This window comes from Hyla sarda, chromosome 6, assembly GCF_029499605.1.
Source record: "Hyla sarda isolate aHylSar1 chromosome 6, aHylSar1.hap1, whole genome shotgun sequence".
Taxonomy (NCBI): domain Eukaryota; kingdom Metazoa; phylum Chordata; class Amphibia; order Anura; family Hylidae; genus Hyla; species Hyla sarda.
The window spans coordinates 290654454-290672850 of NC_079194.1; the positions used below are offsets into that span (position 1 = coordinate 290654454).

The 18397-nt window shown below is 45.4% G+C and overlaps 1 protein-coding gene across 7 annotated transcripts in view; it reads left to right on the top strand.

Moving 5' to 3' along the window:
- Positions 1-18397, top strand: part of SHANK2 (SH3 and multiple ankyrin repeat domains 2) — a 582141-nt gene that overhangs the window by 392622 nt on the left and 171122 nt on the right. The window lies entirely within an intron of this gene.

The following is an 18397-nucleotide window of genomic DNA, read 5'->3' on the forward strand; positions in this document are numbered from 1 at the left end:
TTCCTCAAATCCTGACTAAACTGTATCAAAACGTGAATAATGATGTCCGGTTGCATCTGTTTTTAAAGAAAAAAAAACTTAGACGTTTTTAACTTTTCACTCCATTATGAATAAAGTTTCACTTGTTTGATTAAAGTTCCAAGAAAAAACTGTGCAAAGTTAAAAACCGTTTGGTGAAAACCGAATGGAACCGTACGCACATATGGTTCTGTACGGTTCCCATTGACTCCCATGTTTAAAAAAAAACGTACACGGTTTCCAGACGGTTTTTCCCCTGGACCAAAAACCGTGGTAGGCTGGGTTCACACCACATTTTTGCAATACAGTTCCCGTGTCAGGTTTTTGATGAAAAATGGATTCCTCAAATCCTGACTAAACTGTATCAAAACGTGTGTACAAATTTTAACCCGTATACGGATTGAAAAATGATGTCCGGTTGCATCTGTTTTTTTAAGAAGAAAAAAACATAAGTTTTTAACTTTTCATTCCATTGTGAATAAAGTTTCACTTGTTTGATTAAAATCAAAGAAAAAAATTGTGCAAAGTCAAAAACCGTATGGTTCAAACTAGGGATCGACCGATTATCGGTATGGCCGATATGATCGGCCGATAATCACGATTTAGGGCATTATCGGTATCGGCAATTATCTTGCCGATAAGCCGATAATGCCCTGCCCCCGCACCGCCCGCACCGCGACCGCCACCCCCTCGACCCGCCGCACTGCACCTCCGACCAACCGCACCGCGTCGCACCCCCCACCGTGATGCTAGGCGGTATACCGGTATGGATTTTTTCCCATACCGCTATACAGGTCGGGCCCCTCCCCCACCCTCCGAGTCAATAAAAAAATTCAACTTACCCGTAATGGGGGTGGTCCAGGCCATCCTTCCTTCATGTAGTGTCCGGGGGCGTTCCGGGTGGAGGGTGGTCCGGTCCGGGCTGTCCTTCTTCTCCGGCGGGCCTCTTCTCCATTCCGGGCAGGCTCCGGCCTGGAACACTGCATAGATGCCGCTACGCCGTGACGTCAGGTGCGTCGCTGCGCACGGGCGTCACTGCGCAGCGACGTCTATGCAGCGTACTAGGCCGGAGCCTGCCCGGAGTGGAGAAGAGGCCCGCCGGAGAAGGACAGCCCGGACCACCCGGAACGCCCCCGGACACTACAGGAACGATGGATGGATGGCCCGGAGCACCCTGGCAGGTAGGGGAGAGAAGCGGGTGGTGGCGGCGGCCTATGGCCCCGCAAAAGCCACTGCAGATCATTGATTTAAAGCGCCCGCTTTAAATCAATGATCTGCAGCGGTGTCGCAGGGGGTTAAATAGCCGATAACTTATACCGGAATATCGGTATAAGTTATCGGCTATCGGCCCTAACCTGCACCGATTATCGGTATCGGCCCTAAAAAAAACGATATCGGTCGATCCCTAGTTCAAACTGGATAGAACTGTACGCACATACGGTTCTCATTGACTCCCATGTTAAAAAAAAAAAAAAAGTATACGGTTTCAATACAGTTTTTCACCCCGACCAAATACCGTGCTGGGCTACGGTTTTGGGTACCGGAAAAAAACGGACAAAACCGTACAAGATGAAAAACGGATGCAGCCGGATGCATCGTTTGGCATACGTTTTTCTATGGAGAGTCAATGCATACGGTTTTCAATACTGTTCCGTGCGGTTTTCAAATTTAAATGTATACGGGAACTGTATTGCAAAAACGTGGTGTGAATGCAGCCTTTAGGCTGCGGTTTTGGGTACGGGAATAAAACGGACAAAACTGTACATGATGCAAAACGGACACAACCGGATGCATCTTTTGGCATAAGGTTTTTAATGGAGAGTCAATGCATACGGTTTTCAATACGGTTCCGTACGGTTTTAAAATTAAAAACGTATACGGGAACTGTATTGCCAAAACGTGGTTTGAACCCGGCCTTACACTGTATCCGATGATCAGCGTTGGGCACCTTTACATTGTAACGCAACCACGCAGTGCTGTCCTTTATCACATTTATCCACCCACACAGCGCTTCAGAGCAACACACGGTATTATTTTGTTCCATCTGAGACCCATGAGATAATCTGCCTTGGGCCACCCGGAGCCGCGCAAGAAACAGGCAGTCTCCATTCATGAATCGTCTCGTGTTTCGCTTCTGTCTGAGCCAGATGACAAATGACATGTGAAGACGGATCTTTTATAGGCCGCACTACTTCAGATTGATTAATATCTTAACTGAAAGGCACATTGGTGATTCAGAAGTATTTACCTTAAAAACACTTGCAGTTAATGCCTTCCTAGCAGCCGTGTGCCAGTGTAGAACAGAATTACCCAGTTTTAATTAAACCCCGATGCATAATTTAGAATGGTCCATTTGTGTGGGTTTGACTCATACACACTACTAGCGTGTTAACACTTTCCATCTGGGTAGAGCCTTCGGCTGTCAGGGCATGCTGGGAGTTGTAGTTTTGCAACAGCTGGAGGCACCCTGGTTGGGAACATTGCTTTACCCAGATGGAAAGCGTTAATACGCCGAAGGCTGTTTGGGCGTGCTGGGAGTTGTAGTTTTGCAACAGCTGGAGGCACCCTGGTTGGGAAACATTGCTTTACCCAGACGGAAAGCGTTAACATGTCGAAGGCTGTCTGAGTGTGCTGGGAGTTGTAGTTTTGCAACAGCTGGAGGCACCCTGATTGGGAAACATTGCTCTACCCAGACGGAAAGCGTTAATACGCCGAAGACTGTCAGGGCATGCTGGGAGTTGTAGTTTTGCAACAGCTGGAGGCACCCTGGTTGGGAAACATTGCTTTACCCAGACGGAAAGTGTTAACATGCCGAAGGCTGTCTGGGGGTGCTGGGAGTTGTAGTTTTGCAACAGCTGGAGGCACCCTGGTTGGGAAACATTGCTCTACCCAGACGGAAAGCGTTAATACGCCGAAGGCTGTCTGGGCGTGCTTGGAGTTGTAGTTTTGCAACAGCTGGAGGCACCCTGGTTGGGAAACATTTCTCTACCCAGACGGAAAGCGTTAATACGCCGAAGGCTGTCTGGGTGTGCTGGGAGTTGTAGTTTTGCAACAGCTGGAGGCATCCTGGTTGGGAAACATTGCTCTACCCAGACGGAAAGCGTTAATACGCCGAAGGCTGTCAGGGCATGCTGGGAGTTGTAGTTTTGCAACAGTTGGAGGCACCCGGGTTGGGAAACATTGCTCTACCCAGATGGAAAGCGTTAATACGCCGAAGGCTGTCTGGGCGTGCTGGGAGTTGTAGTTTTGCAACAGCTGGAGGCACCCTGGTTGGGAAACACTGGGGTAGAGGCTGATGTTAAAAGTTTTTAGATGGAAGAGATAGGGTGCGACGGCACCTATTAGCGGTGCACGTTAGGAGAACGCATATCCTTCTTAGGGCTCGATCACATTGCCGTTGTGCTCCGGTAAAAGAAGCTCCATTGGTCAGTCCTTGAAAAGGACAGGAGTTGAGCCGGGTCCCTATGGATCCTAACTGATCCCACTGACTTAAAGAGTGCCTGTCATGATCTTGTTAAATGTTATCCTCCCAGTTCACTGCCCCCATCATGATAAACCACCCCCTGCCTTTATTTTTATTATTTTTTAGTTTTCTACCTTGATATCGCTCTGTATTTTCTGCTCAGTCAGATTCACAGACTGGGAAGGGGCGTTCCCCAGAAGGCGTGACATCATTGAGAAGCCATACAGGGGAGAACGTCCTCCCTCACTCTGCTACACACAGCCCAGAGCAGTTCAGTGTGAGATGAGCTATGATTGGTTAAGGCTGCAACCCCCCCCCCCACCCCTCAGCATTCCAGACTGCATTTCCTGATTTTGGACTTCTGCCAGGCTGTGCAAGAGACAGGGGGAAATGTGCTCTGGACAAGCTGGGAGAGACACCTAGTGGCAGCTTTTTTAAACACAAATAAAACATAGAAAACTTCATTTTTTTTAAACAAAGTACATTCGAAAGATGTTTTTGCAATAGCAAAAATTTATTTTAATGACAGTGCCCATTTGCATAGAGTCTGTCGGGTGGCCAGTATTTTACAGGAGTTGAGCAGAGAAAAAGAAAAATAGGACATACAGTATTTTTTTTCTCTGCTTAACTCCTGAAAAATACAGCATATCCAACAGACTACATTTAAGTCAATGGGATCCATTGGGACCCCGAGTTGCAAGTTATGCTCCAACATGTTCAGGGTCCCTTCGGCGCAAAAAGAAAAAGCCAAGTGGACCATTAACAGGCCTGAACACAACGGCAGTATGAACTTAGTCTTACAGAGCAGTATTCTCCAACCGGTGGCTCTCCAGCTGTTGCAAAACTACTTTCCAGCTCATCGACTTTAAGCGACAATTCTCTACCTATCTGTAAATAGCATATAGGAATAAGCGGGTCACTTGGAGTCGGCATGGCGAAGAGCAGCCACCAGGAACCGCCGCAGTTGCTAGTTAGCCTGGTCCCAGTGGCTTTTTTTTAAAAACCCCTTTGCAAACCAAGTTGAGTGCACGTGCTCAGCATCCTATCCAGAGATTGTCTTTTGGAAATAGACGTATCAGTGCTGCCAGCATTGGCTCCTGATTTGAGCCCACTCTATATACCCGGTGAACCCCAGCTGATTTCAGTAGCTGGGGGCCATTGCTAATAGCTGACATGCGGCGATCACCGTGGTCGGCTGTTAACACTTTAAATGACGCTGTCAAAGTTTAGGGCATTTAACGTGTTAATATGCAGGTTAGAGGTATCATTGGTGGCACAGTGGGTCCAATCTGCTTGCTGCGGTGCTATTGCGACCAGGAAATCCATTGTCACAGGGTGGGCTTACCTAAGCCTCCATGGCTGCCCAGCTGTCTGGGGCAAGAGTGCTCCTGCCTGTAGCTTGTCCCGGCTGGAGTGGCCGCTGCGCAAAAGTCGCACACGCCCACAAAGGGCTCCCTGGATGAGCCTGCGTACAAAAAGCCATATTCATCAGCGAAAATCTTATCATAAATGAGACAAATGCCGTGCAAAGTGACTGCGCAAAAATATTCTGGCCAATTTAGGGCCTTCATAAATAGATAAGATAAATATAATATAAAATATAAAAATAAATGTTGTTTCCTAATAGAGCGGTACAGTAAGTACCAATATACAGTTCATTTTAATGAAAACTGACCAAGTGCAGCCGCATCTCCATTGGGAATAGCCAGGGCTGCATTATAAGGATGACAGGTGCCCTGGAGCCGCCATCTTTACTCCTCCGGACAATTCACAGGAACCACAAATCTCTTTTACTTATCTCTGAAACCCAGGGCCTGAGCATTTCAGTTTAGCATTGTGTAAGCGCTGTTATTTAGGCAGTGTATGTCAGTATTATTAGTTTATTAGTGTATAGAGCAGTGTTTCCCAACCAGGGTGCCTCCAGCTGTTGCAAAACTTCAACTCCCAGCATGCCCGGACAGCCTTGGGCTGTCTGGGCCTGCTGGGAGTTGTAGTTTTGCAACAGCTGGAGGCATCCTGGTTGGAAAACACTGGTATAGAGGCATAACTGTAGGCACCAATGCAAAATTCTGTATGCCTCCCAAAAACAAAAATAAAAATTAATTCCTGTATACAATACATACATACATACATATGTATACATAAAGCAATACAATAACTAACAATATAGCCATTCCTTCACCAAATGTATATGTAAATAATATCACCATATAATATACACAAACAATACCACTATGTACAATACTGTACAAAAAAATTACTTATGACAACAGGACATATATATATATATATATATATATATATCCAAAGCAGCACAACCCAAAAATGAGAAGGTGAGGTGGGTCACGGTCTGTCTATTGATGCATACAAAGAGGTTCCGCAGCACTCCGGGTAAATTGAAAAGAAAAGTGATTTATTCAACCCATGCAGAAAAAAGGTGATACAACGTTCAACGTTTCTTTCTTAAGTTATGTGGACGAGCCCTGGTCCAGTCCGAGCGCAAGTCCAAAGGTGAGCTGGATACATCTGTTTTCCAAATTTTTATTAAGAAAAATGTATTTTTATTTTTTTTGTTGCAGGAGGGAGAGACCTTTTCTTTGTTTCTTGGATCCCAGCCAATGTCCAATATCCAAGAAACAAAGAAAAGGTCTCTCCCCTCATGCAAAATATATATATATATATATATATATATATATATATATATATATATATATATATATAATTTTTTTTTTTTTTTTTTTTTTGCATGAAGGAGAGACCTTTTCTTTGTTTCTTGGATCCCAGCCAATGTCCTGATGTCAAGTTAATTTTTGTACAGTATACAGCATAGTGGTATTGATTGTGTATAATATATACAGCCCTGTACAGTAGTGTAACTATAGGAGATGCAGAATTAGCAGTCATACTGGGGCCCTGGTGCTCTAAGGGGGCCCCAAGGCACATCTGCCCATAAGAGACCAATAAGATAATTGGCACATGGGGCCCTGTTGCAGATTTTGCATTGGAGCTCAGAAGCTACAAGCTACACCTCTGACCCTTTATATAGTTCTCAAATAATAATAGCATATACAGTGATCCCTCAACTTACAATGGCCTCAACATACAATAGTTTCAACATACAATGGTCTTTTCTGGACCATTGTAACTTGAAACCAGACTCAACATACAATGTACGGACAGTCCAGATCTGTGCAACATGTCACAACTGGAGGAACTGACCAATCAGAATGGGCATTTTACTGGTAAATCACCTGTGTTATTGAAGTGCCTGCACTGACTGATGTCTGGTAGCGCCCCCTAAAGTACAGGGAGGAACTACAAGTTCTGTACTACTCCTTACATGTGCCAGGGTTAGCTGCTCCTTTGGACCCCAAGTAAGGGCGGCTCCATTTGGGACAGTGTGTGTACTGTATAGGACCCTGAAGAAGCTCCTGTCCTCTACATAAACCATTGTTTCCCAACCAGGGTGCCTCCAGCTGTTGCAATACTACAACTCCCAGCATGCCCGGACAGCCTTTGGCTGTCCGGGCATGCTGGGAGTTGTAGTTTTGCAACAGCTGGAGGCACCCTGTTTGGGAAACACTGACAATAGACAGTGATTTACAGCACCCAGCAGCTCTTTCTTACCTTTATATGCTTTATCTCTATTAGTTATCTACTTATTTTTGTTTAATCCTCACTTTTTTCCTATTTTTGGATGACCTTTTGGTGGCTTCAGTACCAATTACCAGGTTTTCATAGAGTTATGGTTTCAACATACAATGGTTTCAACATACAATGGTCATTCTGGAACCAATTAATATTGTAACTTGAGGGACCACTGTACCAGACTGTGCCCCTAAAACAATACTGCCAGATTGTGCCACACAGTGCCCATATTGTGTGCCAAATGGTAATCGTTAATTAGTCCCTCTCTGTGACCCATAAGGTAATAGTGCCCCTTTGGACCTTATTTATTTATAGTGCTAGGAATAGGAGGATTTCTGTCAGTAGGACCAGGTACAGCCACCTTTGCAACGTTAGTGCCCTGTGACTTTTCTATAATACCTGGTACAGTTATGCCATTCAGGAGCATAGTAAAGCTAGGTCTCGCCCAGCTTTCTCAGGCTTCTGAGTGACAAATCTGCATTTATCAGTGTGTGACAGACCATGTAATGATTACAGGGTCATGAGTCATTACAGGGTCTGACTGTTACACAAAGCTTTCCCAGGCTCCTGTATCTAGCTTCTGTTTAGCACTGCAACCACATGGCCAGTTGGCCACCATTACTAGTGCTGGCACCATTACAGAGACTATAATTCTGAAGCGTGCCTGTGGGATACAGCTATAAGCAAATATGCCATTCAGGGACATGGAAAAGCTAGGTCAGACATTCTCACCTAGCTTTTCTATGCTCCTGAATGGTATATCTTCTTATAGCTGTATTAATTTATGCAAAGGCACATTTCAGAACTTATATAATAGTCCCTGTAAATTACTGGCGGCCATGCTTGTCGCAGTACTGGGTGCCATTTAGGAGCCTTGAAGAGCTGGGGGATAGTGTTAAGCTGCCGGCACCTCTATGACTTTAACGGGGCAGAAGGCACCTTTCAGAATGTTTGCGGGAACGGGCGGAGTTGGACACACATGTTGCGGGAGCGGACGGTAATGGTCAACAATTCATCGGGAGCGGGATTAAGAGAACAGTCCCATGAAGGGCTCTACTGTGGAGTCATCGGCTTGGCACAGGCATATATGTCCTCATGCCGCTCGCACTGGGTTGTGGACCTTTACTCCCTGTAGCCACAGGCCTAAAGTAGACATGCATTGGCTTCCTTCTCTCTTCTATAGGCTTCAACTGTAATGACTTCCTGAGGATGCAGATACAATTGTAAGTGGCATTCCCCATGTTCCCCAGGTGCCCAGTGCTGGAGCTGTCAATGTGGTGCAGAGAGCTTGAGGGCTTTAGGGTCCAGTTGCAGTACCTGTTCCAACTACTATAGCAAGGACGTTGACTGTCTATTGGATATTCTGATATTATATTATGGTATTACGGTATTTGGACTCTTCACAGTATTTGTTTCTGTATTGTTTATTACAACTTACAATGGCCTCAACATACAATGGTCTTTTCTGGCCCATTGTAACTTGAAACCAGACTCAACATACAATGCTATGGAATCTGCGAAACAGGTAAATGGCTGGAAGAACTCAATGGAACTCAGTCTGAATGGATATTTCACTGGTAAAACCCCTGTATTACTGAAGTGCATGCACTGACTGGTGTCTGGTAGCGCCCCCTACAGTACAGGGAGGTATTACATGTTCTGTACTCTTTACCTGTATTACTGAAGCGTATGCACTGACTCGTGTCTGGTAGCGCCCCCTACAGTACAGGGAGGTATTACATGTTCTGTACTCTTTACCTGTATTACTGAAGTGTATGCACTGACTGGTGTCTGGTAGCGCCCCCTACAGTACAGGGGGTGTTACATGTTCTGTACTACTCTTTACCTGTATTACTGAAGTGTATGCACTGACTGGTGTCTGGTAGCGCCCCCTACAGTACAGGGAGGTATTACATGTTCTGTACTCTTTACCTGTATTACTGAAGTGCATGCACTGACTGGTGTCTGGTAGCGCCCCCTACAGTACAGGGAAGTACTACATGTTCTGTACTCTTTACCTGTACCAGGGTTGGCTTCTCTTTTGGGCATCAGGTGAGGGCGGCTCCATTTTCCTTTTTTTAGGACACTGCGTGTTCTGTACAAGACCCTGAAGAAGCTCCTGTCCTCTACATAGACCACTGTTTCCCAAAGAGGTTGCCTCCAGCTGTTGCAAAACTACAACTCCCAGCATGCCCGGACAGCCTTTGGCTGTCCGGGCATGCTGGGAGTTGTAGTTTTGCAACAGCTGGAGGCACCGTGATTGGGAAACACTGACACAGACAGTGATTACCGCTCCCAGCAGATCTTTATTACTTTTATATGTAAGGATTTGCTTTATCTATATTAGTTATCTACTTATTTTTCTTTAATCCTCATTTTTTCCTATTTTCGGATGACATTTTGGTGGCTTCAGAACCAATTACCAGGTTTCCATAGAGTTCTGGTCTCAACATACGATGGTTTCAACATACAATGGTCGTCCCGGAACCAATTAATATTGTAACTTGAGGGACCACTGTATATTGTAGCTCAATCATTTACACATTTTACTTATTTTACTTTATTTTACTTTGACCGCACAAAGACTTACTGGGTACAGAACACTGGGTGACTCCGTTCTCTAGTTTAGATTTAATTTTAAATTTTTTTGCCTTTATACTATGTTTTTATTTCTTGTTCATCCGACGAAATACAAGACAAGCTAAAGAATGACAGCATCCTACCCTGTGTTGTTTTCTCCCATGACTCCTGTCTCCATGATGTCACCCAAGGGGGGCACAAGGCCAGCGTTGAAGACTCTGCATGGAGGCGACTATCAATCACTTGTAGACGCATGACATGTTATGTTCTGCATGACACGTATGGGGGGGGGGGGGGGGGGGGGACAGAGCACTCGTTCTGGGCTCTATCTAGCGTACAGACGACATTGACAACCGTATACTCCCAGCCCGTACTTTAATGCTTGTTCACCATCTGCATCGGCGGGAACAAGCCCTTAGTACAGAATTAATCGGGCAGCGAGATGGGTCTTTTGGCTTCCTCATCGATCACATGTTCCATTCTCCATCATTAGCGGAACATGATTGTCCGGATAGAGGGCGCCGCTGGGATACGCGGCTCATGGAGAGTTTATTGAGAAGTAACAGTTTGGGAAAAGTGTCACTTGAAAAATAATATTCCAATCCTGGCCTCTGACTTTATATTTGAATAGGCAAACTTGGCTGCGTTCTGTCCGCGAAGCGGGGGAAGGGACCGCATCCTCATCTAGATGAATTTATTGGCTTTTGTGATGTTGTATCCGGCACGTTCACGTCTGCTGCCCTTTGGCTTGTAACATTTTTTGTTTACAGATTTGTTTCGCTGCGTGGACCCGTGGCGTCATTGTGTTAGCGCTCTCAAGCTTTAGAGGGCTGGGGTCGGAGATGGCTGGGCCGGGATTCTGAGGGTTTGACACAGACCGATGATCATCCCTTGCAGTAGAGAGAGATCCTGGTTTAATCCATGATTTCTCTTGTAAGACACTTGCACTTGTCTATATGCCAGGCTTTAGTGCGGTGATTTATGCTATAGCGACTGTAGACGTAGCAATTGCCAATGGTTCTGGTGCTTAGCGGGTTAAGAGTCGCAGTGCGTCAACTAGATATGTTAACCCGCTAAGTCTGAATGTTAACTCTGCTGCATCTTTGCATAGGGAATAAGCATCTGATCATGGGGGGGGGTCTGGCACCTGGACCCCCACCTCAATGTCCAGAACGGGGCCCAGACTCTCCCAGCTGCATCGAGAAGTAGACTGCCACTCCATGCAACTGTCTATAGGAGCGCCACCATGGGGGTCTCCGCCGCTGGGACCTCCCAGCGATCTCCCTGAAGCACCCGGCATTCGTTTAGAGCGTCTGGTGCAGCGCCGGAGGCTCGTGACGTCACGGCCGCTCCACGCTTGTGACGTAACGGTCACGCTACCTTAATGCAAGTCTATGGGAGGGGGCGTGACGGACGTCACGCCCCCTCCCATAGACTTGCATTGAGGGGGCATGTCTGTGAAGTTACGAGAGGGATGTGACTGTGATGTCACAAGCCTCCGCATCGCCAGATATCCGGCATTGAGCGAAGTTCGCACCGAATGTAGGGGGCGCCCCAGCAGCGGGACCCCCGCGATCAGATATCTTATCCCTTATGGTTTGGATAGGGGAGAAGATGTCTAAGGGCGGAGTACCCCTTTACTAGGTACAGGAGGCATAAGAGGTACAGATGTAGCAGTGTTAACCATGAGGGTAGTAGTGCGTTACTCTGTCAAGTTTGACTGTTAAAGGGGTATTCCGGGTACTCGTGTCAGGAACCTAGAGCACTCGATGCTGTGGCATAGTATTTCGGCTTGACCTAAACCAGTGAGCAAGCCCAATGCCCTGGTGGCCTATTCCAAAGATGTGTTTATTAAAACATGATAACTTTATTAAAACGCAGAACAATCTAAGTGCTCACAGTCATCTCACCATGTCAACCACGTTTTCCCACATTGGTACATTGGTCATAAAGGGAATCTTGTGAATACAGCATACGGAGGCCTTAACGCTCCATGGTACATATCCATTACAACTGGCATTATTATCCTTTAGCGCAATCTCTTAACCCCTTAAGGTCAATGGACATAAATATACATCCTGGTGCTACCAGGATGTACATTTACGTCCTGTTCATGAAGCGACCACAAGAGCTACACTTTCCTGGCTGTCCTGGCTGCTATCAGCGACCGTGACCCAGCAATAATAGCCGACATCATTGATTATGCTGATACCCCCCTTTTAACCTATAGATGCCATAAAACTTATCAGACTACCCACAGCACGACCCCAGGAGTCCAAGGAGGTCTCCTCACCTGTTCTTCACCACTTTGCGTCAGTCTTCTCTGGTCTGCCAAAAGACAGCACAGTGAAGAAGTAGATTGCCGGTATTACTGATCACTATGCCTCTGCACACCGCTGAACAGTATTATATAAATAATAAATATTGCTACAGAAAATTAAAAAGAAATAGTAAAAAAAAAAAGTTTAAAAAAAATGTGAATAAGCCCGTTCCCCAATAAAAATTTCAATTTTGTCTTTTTTTTCCCAACTTTTTTTTCCCAACTTTAGGAGGTTTTTTTTTGTTTTGTTTTTTTAAGCACCAGTGAAGCGGCATATAACTAATGCAGCTATCAATTCTGACAGAGGCATACAAACAGTTAAAATAGCCGACAAAGATCAATCTCTGTGCTGGTTATTAGCAGAGAAGTATGGAGTATGGTCAAGTCCCGAGGCTGCTAGTATGCTAGTCCTGTGTCATCAACAGGTTAATAAGCATTTTTATTCTATACAACTTTACAAGGTACTTTCTGTATCAAAAATTACCTTGTTATGTTAATTCACGGTGTATTCTTTTATTATTAGGTTCTTGTCTATGCCTTGTGCTTACCTATTTGAGCTGATGTGGCAGGCATAGGGTTTTCAGCCATAACAATTGCAATTCCATCCGTGAACTGATTTCCTCATGCTGCCTACATTTCCCATGAGTCCTGTGGAAGAAACAGAGGGTGTGGAGTCTCCTCCCTGCACCTGGTCATGTAATTCGGCTGCTGGTGCTGGAGGTTACCCAGGTGAACTGATTAGATTTGAAAATATGTTAAAGGGATACTCCTTTGCTCCAGGGTTCTAAACATAGACATGAATGGAGGGGGCGTGATGTGACGTCACGAGGGGGGGCGTGGCTGTGATGTCACAACCACTGCCACAGGAACCCGGCGTTTGTTTATACCGTTGCGTGCTGCAGGAGATCGCGGGGGGGTCCCAGCAGCGGGACCCCCATAATCAGACATCTTATCCCCTATTATTTGGATAGGGGATGAGATGTCTAGCAGCGGAGTACCCTTTTAAGATCAGTTCACATTATGTGCATTCTTCGAGTGTTTCCTCATTCACAGTTAGTTTATTCTTTAGACAAAAATAATGAATTGACCTATAATTACAACTTCATTGCTTAATGAAGATTTTACGTCTTCAGGCTATGTTCACAGGTTGCGTTTTCTGTTTGTTTGTTTTTTGTGTTGTTTACTGCATTTTGATTGTGTTTTTGCTGATTTTCAAAAATTGTGGTAAAAGTGCATCAATTTGTGCAACCGCTGTGAAATAGTGTCTGCCGACAAAAAACAGCAATAAACAGCAATAATGCAGCATGTAAATACCCAAGGGAGGTGTAGAACTGCAATATATCCTGATTTTGCTCGAGAGAGAGAGAGAGAGAGAGAAGCAAAAAAAAACACACAGGGCACCCTAAGGGTCTCTTCACATGACAGAATTTCACCTAAAATGAAAACCCCATACACTTCTAGGGGTTTCCGCACTCCCATTGAAGGATTTCCGCAAGCAGAAATTGCGAAGTGTTAACAGGAGTACGGAAACCCATAGAAGTGTATGGGGTTTTCATTTAGGGTCTATTCACTCGGCAGAATTTCCACCGGCGGAATCCGCTGGCGGAAATTCTGCTGTGTAAATAGACCTTAAGTGCCGTTATTTAGAATACGTATAAGGAAAGGCAAAAATCTTGCTAACCTTGTTGTCATTATGTGCCTTACACCACGAAGGTGTGCAATAATCATGGGGGCCAGGATCAGCTGACGCCCTTCCGTAATCCAAGATCCTCGGAGCAGCGTTGAAATGGAACAATGTTGACATTTAAAGAAACCTCAGTGACCCTGAAGATCCCCGGGAGTCTCCAGAAAAAATTGGACGTTCAGAAGCAGCGCTCCTGACTGGATGAAACTAACTATATTTACCCGAAATGAGCGGACAGTAGTAAAGCACTGACCTGATGAAGAGGACGGAGCCTTCGAAATGCGTAGTCCGAATAAATCTTTATTCTTTTATTATTCAACTGTTTGTTAATTTCAGGTAAAGGTAGTTTCATTCAGCTAGACGCACTCTCTCTAAACGTCCAGTTTTTCTTGGAAACTCCCCGGCATCTTCGGGCTCATTGAGGTTTTTCTGGGGGTTGACTTTGTTCGATATACAGTGATCCCTCAACTTACAATGGCCTCAACATACAATAGTTTCAACATACGATGGTCTTTTCTGGACCATCGTAAGTTGAAACCAGACTCAACATACAATGTACAGACAGTCCAGATCTGTGAAACGTGTCAATGGCCGGAAGACCCGACCAATCAGAATGGGCATTCACTGGTAAAACCCCTGTATTACTGAAGCGTATGCACTGACTGGTGTCTGGTAGCGCCCCCTACAGTACAGGGAGGTATTACATGTTCTGTACTCTTTACCTGTATTACTGAAGTGCATGCACTGGCGGGTGTCTGGTAGCGCCCCCTACAGTACAGGGAGGTATTACATGTTCTATACTACTCTTTACCTGTACCAGGGTTAGCTGCTCCTTTGGACACCAGGTGAGGGCGGCTCCATGTTACTTTATTAGGACATTGTGTGTACTGTACAGGACCCCGAAGAAGCTCCTGTCCTCTACATAGACCAGTGTTTCCCAAGCAGGGTGCCCCCAGCTGTTGCAAAACTACAACTCCCAGCATGCCCGGACAGCCAACGGCTGTCCGGGCATGCTGGGAGTTGTAGTTTTGCAACAGCTGGAGGCTCCCTGCTTGGGAAACACTGGCATAGACAGTGATCACCGCTCCCAGCAGATCTTTCTTACTTTTATATGTAAGGATTTGCTTTATCTATATTAGTTATCTACTTATTTTTCTTTAATTCTCACTTTCTCCTATTTTTTGGATGACATTTTGGTGCCTTTAGAACCAATTACCAGGTTTCCATAGAGTTCTGGTCTCAACATACAATGGTTTCAACATACAATGGTCGTCCCAGAACCAATTCATATTGTAACTTGAGGGACCACTGTATCCTGATTTTAAAAACGTAGCAGCAATATACAGATAGAGCTCGAGGGGAATTGTATAAAACTATATATCCTGATCCCACAGAGATAGCAGCAGTATTCAGATGAAGCTGGAAGGAAAGGTGTATAGCTACTTATATATCCTGATCCCATAGAGACAGCAGCAGCAGTATACAGATAGAGCTGGGAGGGGGAGGGGTCTGTGAGATGCCAGGAGTAATATGATAGGTGATGATGTCATCATGTTGTTCACAGGAAGTTGCAGTTGTTAGTTCTAGTATTAAATCTAGTGGGTGGTGGAGGTGACACACCTTTTTTGCTAAGCCCCATTCACTTTTAAAAAGTTTGTGCGGGCAGAGTAAAAAAATAAAATAAAATAAAAAACCAAAAGCTGTGAAATCATTGTGCAAACTTTTGGACAAACTTATTTTTTGACATCTAAAACCAGGCATGAAAACATGATAAATTCCCCTATGTGCGTTCTTTGTCCTCATAGTTGGAAATACATGTAGACATGGGCCACCCGTGTGACTTAAGTGGGCGAGGTGCCCGTATAAATGGCGTTGCCGCTCTCATTTACATAAAAGTTGTAGTCTGAACCGTTACTATGAACAACTCAACAGGTTTGGTTTGCTATTATTATTATTATTTTTTTTTTTTATCTCCATGTATATGTATAATATACAAATCCATCAGCTATAACATGAAGACCTTGAATAACATGGATTATCTGGTGACAATGGCGCCTCTCAGTGGTCGGATATGTCAAGCAGCGAGTGATCAGTCAATTCTTCAAGTGTTTATCGGAAGTAGGAGAAATGGGCAATTGTAAGGGCTCATTCACACTATGGAATCTCCGCCCAGAGATATTCCCGGTAGAGGTTCCATCTGGAGTTGGGGGCACCAGCAAAACAAGTAGGCGCTAGGACCGCTCAGATATGTGCTTTCTTAAAGGGATACAACGGTGGAAAACTTTTTTTTTTTTTTTTTTTAAATGAACCGGTGTCAGAAAGTTAAACAGATTTGTAAACTACTTCTATTAAAAAATCTTAAACCTTCCAGTACTTTTTAGCAGCTGTATGCTACAGAGGAAAATCTTTACTTTTTGAATTTCTTTTTTGTGTTCTCCACATTGCTCTCTGCTGGACCCCCCCCCGCAATCTCCTGTACAGGGCTCTCTCCAGGAATGGGGCCTGTCAGCCCCCCCCCCCCCCCCCCCCCGCAGGAAATGGCCCCTCCAAACATCGCTAGGGGGGAGAGCCGTTCGACTATCTCCGGATCTGCCATAGAGATATATAGAGGGGGCGTTTTGTCTGTTGCTTTGTGCGGAGGTCAACACACCCTGTACCCGGAGAGAGCCGGGGGCCCATACTGGAGATCGCGGGGGGTATGTTGGTCCTAGCAGTCGGACCCCTCCCCCCACATTATAAAACTTATTTTTAATTATTAAAGGAGAATTGTCATGAACAAAAACTTAGCCGCAGGATAGGGGGATACATTTATTGTGTGTATGTATGTATGTATATATATATATATATATATATATATATATATATATTTGATTTTATCTGTCAGTATTTCCCAACCAGCGTGCCTTCAGCTGTTGCAAAACTACAACTCCCACCATGCCTGGACGGCCAGCACGAGTATATATGTTGGATTATTTGTATATATAGTATAGATGTGACAGTATTGTTGGGTTATATTATTTGTCTGTGACCCTAGATTATTATTTTCCAAACATCGGGTTGCAAAATCACATCTCCCAGCATGCCCGGACAGCCGAAGGCTGGGAGTTGTGGTTTTGCAACAGCTGGAGCCACACTGGTTGGGAAACACTGGTGTATACGTTGGACGATACTATTATTGCTATACCTAGTACAGATGGGACATTATTGTTGGGTTATATTTGTGTGTGACACTAGATTAGCGTTTCCCCAAACAGGGGGCCTCCAGCTGTTGCAAAACTACAACTCCCAGCATGCCCGGACAACCTTTGAGAATATAGAGCAGTGGTTCCCAACCAGTGTGCCTCCAGCTGTTGCAAAACCACAACCAACGGCAGTGGCATCCCCTAATGGCAGAGCCAAAAGCTGTCCGGACATGCTGGGAGTTGTAGTTTTCCAACCGCTGGAGGCACATCATTTGGAAATCCCTGCACTAGATGATGCAGCATTGTAAAGTCATGCTCAATATCATGTGACGTCCTACTCCAGTTTTCGCAACTTTTTTTTTTACAATAAACTCTCTCAGGTTGTTATGGATCGATTTTTATATTTTTGCCGCCAGCGCAGGGTTAATCCCCTAGCCCAGGTAGAGTTATCGGCGACAGCAGCGGCGGCGGCATTGGCGAGGAGCTCATCTGTATGCATGTGAATGTGCAGCATGCGGGACCTCTGTTCTGCAGCAATCGCTTCACCATCGCTCTTTCGCCCCCCGTGACGTCACTCATCCCTGAGTCAGTACTTAAAACCAGGACGCCCTTTGCCGACGCCACCCCCCCCCCCCCCTCGCCATTGTCTCGAAAGCTCTTTAAAGTCACACATCACCTCCTTTTTTTTTTTTTTTTTTTTTTTATAAATGAGAAGGGGTCATATGAGGTAAAAGGGGAGGCATTCTGCATTAGGCACCTAACCTGGGGCAGACGCCTCTCTGCACGGATCTTTGGTCCTGATCTACACTAATCCGGAGGGGAGGGGGGGGGGGGGGGGCTTAAATCATCGCCAGTCGTCCATCCTTACAAACCTACAGTATAAAGCATGGCAGCGTGATTACTTTTTCCTCGCTTCTCTGCAGCAAGGGGTTAATTGTGGCGCAACAGGCGGCTGTCATAACGCAGGTAGCCTGAAGGTAGCGATCAATAGGGGCTGGGATTATTTTAGCTATCACCGTGAACCCCTTAACCCCCCCCCCCCCCCACTCCTTCTTCTGCATCCTCCCGGGAATAGCGCCGTACCCTGCCATACTAGGATGATGCAGTTTTCCTGACACCAAGGAAATTTGCTCTGGATGACGCGGAGCTACACGTTGCTAGCATTCCTGGCAGTCACGTGATCATGTGGGATCCTTGCAGCATGTAGCGTCTACTAACGCTAGAAATTTTGGGGGGGGTTCGATGCAAGGCTGCCTTCTCCCGTGACTTCATAGGTGCCTTTTAGATCGGACAGGAAGCAGAACCTGAAAAAAACAAAAACAAAAAAAAGACAACAAAAAAAAAACAACCAAACCCCCCCCCCCTGCAAAAAAAACCATAAAAACAACTACAACCCAATCTGTGTTCATGATGCCACCTGATCTATCTCCTATCTGGCCGTCTGGTTTTTGGAAGAATACCCCCGGTGGATCCATAGCTGGGAGAGTTTTATTTTAAGGGAT